Consider the following 3,862-nt stretch of genomic DNA (forward strand, 5'->3'; position numbering starts at 1 on the left):
AAATAGGTTTAATTCTTAGAGATATGTGCTTAACACATTTTTAATAAAGTACATTAGTTGAGAATGGGTTTGGACAGTGATTGAGAGGTCGTAGTATGTGATATAGTCTATGAACAAAGAAATTATTCGAGGTTATAAAAGAAAATATACCTTTATGAGATAATGAAATATTTTTGTCTAAAACTCATCAATTTGTAACAAAAGGCAAATAATGTGCTGAAAGTTGAATGTTTTAATATGTTGTTTCATTCCATTGATGTTTTGACTGCATAGCACTCAGCACATTTCATACACCAAAGGGATATGGAAAATTAGAAAAGAGGATCTAAAGGAGAAACCTTGTATAACCCATTGCTCTCTCCTCCCAGAAGAAAAAAAGAGGATCTCAGAGTTCTTTTCATGACAACAACTTAAATAAAATGAATAGGCTTGATAATTTGAAATTGTATTATATTTTTCACAATTGAATTAACTAGTGATTGATTACAGTCTGAAAGACATGGAATTAATTTAAATTTTTGGAATAGATTATAGGATTATATAACATCCAATTTCTCAGCAATGACCACTTTTAAAATTTTGCGTACAACATGCTTCTAGTTTATTTTACATATACACAGAAAGCCAATATAAATCCTTACAAATGGAATGCTAATGTAAATACTACTTTTCATTTTTTTTGTCCAAGGGACATATATTTATGTCAATAACTCTTCCTTTACAGCTTAAACTGTATCCATTGGGAATTTCAGTTATTTTTTATTAATTTTAACTAATATAATGCTATGAACACATTGGGGAGATGATGTCCTCTTTTCCAGTGGCCTTTGGAGAAGGTCCAACTCTTTGACTCTCAACTGCCATTCATGCAGTTTCTGTATAGTTGTTGATAGCAACATATCCATTCTCCAGAGTGAGTGCAAGAAGGGAAATTCATAGGCTGATGTGAAGTCTGTGAGTTGCAATACAGTCAAGAGCTGATGATCCTGGGAATGCCTGCTGATATAATTGAGGTAGAATGTTGAGGAATAGCATGACAAGATTTTGAAATCAAATAAACTCTGTGCCAGATTCTTATTTAAGCCTAGGCCAAATGACAATTGCAGGTGGATCTCATCTAAAATGAACATACTTGAATAAAATTAAAGAAGGAAGTTCTTTCTTTGGTAAATTTACATAAGTTCATTTCTTGTTTTTTTTTTTTTTTTCAGGAATATTGGCCCTGAGCTAATATCTGTGCTTAGCATCCTGTATTTTATATGTGGGACGCCTGCCACAGCATGGCTTGATAAGTGGTGCATAGGTCCACACCCAGGATCCAAACCGGTGAACCCCGGGCCACTAAAGTGGAGAGCGAGAACTTAGTTAACCAGGCGGCCAGGCCCTAAAAAGTTTTGTTTTTGCATCAGTTTTCCAGGAATCAATAATATTTGTTTTTTTGAGGAAGCTCAGCCCTGAGCTAACATCTGCCGCCAACCTTCCTCCTTTTGCTGAGGAAGAGTAGCCCTGAGCTAACATCTGTGCCCATCTTCCTCTATTTTATACATGGAACTCCTACCACAGCATGGCTCAATAAGTGGTGCCTAGGTCCACACCCGGGATCCAAACCAGGAAACCCTGGGCAGCTGAAGCTCTGCTGGTGAACTCAACCACTATGCCACCATGAAATTCAAAACACCTAGAAGTACAAGTACAATGTAAACTCTAATAGCTCTTAGACTAATTAAAATAATGCATAACATAAACATTAAACAAATGAAAAATTGGCACACTGAAAAGGAGATTGGCAAGTTTTCCAAAAATAGAGAGAAGCTTACTTAAAACTGAGATATACAATGAAATATAGCATACCTAGAAATCTCCAAAATATTGGTACTATTCTGAATTAGGAGAAAAAACTTATTTTACTAATTAAGGTATTTGAGACAACTTTATGGTATAATAAATTATTTGGAAAACACAAGAGTATGTTTGTGTACATATATAAATATTTATTAATACTATCTGCCTATTTGCTTAAAGTGAACTTTTAATTTCTAGTTTTTCCAGGGCACTTTTCACATCTTTGTTCCATGAACTACAAGTCAAAGGGTTTGACATGGGAATCACAAGGGTGTAAAACAATGAGGTGATTTCGTCTTGATCAAAGGAGTAGGAAGAACTTGGACAGAAATACATGAAGAGCATAGTTCAGTGGAAAATTGCCACAGCAGTTAAGTGGGAGATGCAAGTGGAGAAAGTTTTGAAGCTCCCCTCAGCAGAGTGGATCTTCAAGACTGGTAGGGTAATATAACAATAAGAGACAAGAACTTCTGAAGTGGTACTCAGTTCAATGAAGCCAAAAATGGTGAATATTGCTACCTCATTGACCTGTGTATCTGAGCAAGAGACCAAAAGGAGAGGTGAAACATAACAGAAAAAATGATTAATCTCCTTTGACTGACAGAAATACAAGTGGAATGTTAATGTTGTAGGTATCAAATCATATGCCATTCCCACCATCTAAACCTCAGCCATGAACAGGGAGCACACTCTGCTAGACATATTGACTGTGTAGGGCAACAGGTTACCAAGGGCCTTGTACCTATCAAAGGCCATCATGGCCAGCAGTAGACACTCAGAATTCACAAACATACAGAAAATGAAGAATTGCAGAGCACAGCCAAAGAAGAAGACTGATTTGTTCTTGGAAAATACATCCACTAGCATTTGGGGCCCAATTTCAGAGGAATATCAAAGGTCACAGAGAGGGTCACTTTGGTCTCAGGGTTATTGGTGATTCACAAGAGAAAGAATTTGGTCAAGGAGGAGCAATTTCCCCCGTCCATCTTCTTTATTCTTGTAACCTTTTACAAAAATGATCAGGAAAATGATAGTTCAGCATTTGACTTTTCTGGATATCCAAAGTGTTATCTGTAAGACAGAACATGATTTGTTACTGTAAATTGTCTTCTTACCCTCAGAGAATACCCCAAGTGTCACTTTTAAAGAGACATTATCATCTTGCCAAAAAACCTAAAAATGTCTGAGATTAGAAGTTGATAAACTTTAATTCTAAATCTGTATCTCACTCCTGAAATATGTAACTCATCCTGGCTTCTGTCATCCAATGTCAAGCAGTAGATTTGAACAAAGTGAAAGCTCATACTGCATCCAAAATAATACAAAAGAGACAATAAAGATAGACAGACAAGGCCAGAATATGCAGGGTTAATATAGTTTTGGCAAAAGAATCACATTTATTGCATTATTCAAGAAACATATTGGGGGTGGTGCCAAGTGGGGAAAGGGGTCATTTGTACAGTGATACATGGAAATTAGACTTTTGGTAGTGAACACGATGCAGTCTATACAGATGTCAATGTATGATGATGGACACCTAAAATCTATGTGATGTTATAAAGCAATGTTACCTCAAGAAAAGTATATATAATTTTATTTGTCACTGAAAAAGATATTACATTAAATGAATATTATTATTGTATTGTTTTTGGTATATAGTGTCTTTAGTGTTTAGTGAAACATGACCATGCTTTATAGAACTATTCTATCACTCTTCTTCACTGATATGCCACAGCATTTATAACCCATTTGTATGAATAATCTTTGCCAAAGGACAAATCCCTTCACAAGCCAAAGAGAAGTGCCTTAAAGAAGTGAGAACTCGGGGCCTGCCCGGTGGCGCAGCTGTTACGTGCTCATGATTTGCTTTGGAAGCCCGGGACTTGCCGGTTTGAATCCTGGGTGCAGACATGGCACCACTTGGCAAGCCACGCTGTGGTAGGTGTCCCACGTATAAAAATAGAGGAAGATGGGCACAGATGTTAGCTCAGGGCCAGTCTTCCTCAGCAAAAAGAGGAGG

The 3,862-nt window shown here is 36.6% G+C and overlaps 1 pseudogene; it reads right to left on the reverse strand.

Annotated features, from left to right (window-relative positions):
- Positions 1 to 2,016: 2,016 nt before the first annotated feature.
- Positions 2,017 to 2,828, reverse strand: LOC124233946 (olfactory receptor 5W2-like; annotated as a pseudogene).
- Between the last annotated feature and the right edge of the window lie 1,034 nt (positions 2,829 to 3,862).

The sequence above is a fragment of the Equus quagga genome, unplaced genomic scaffold (assembly GCF_021613505.1).
Source record: "Equus quagga isolate Etosha38 unplaced genomic scaffold, UCLA_HA_Equagga_1.0 52691_RagTag, whole genome shotgun sequence".
In the NCBI taxonomy this organism is placed as follows: Eukaryota; Metazoa; Chordata; class Mammalia; order Perissodactyla; family Equidae; genus Equus; species Equus quagga.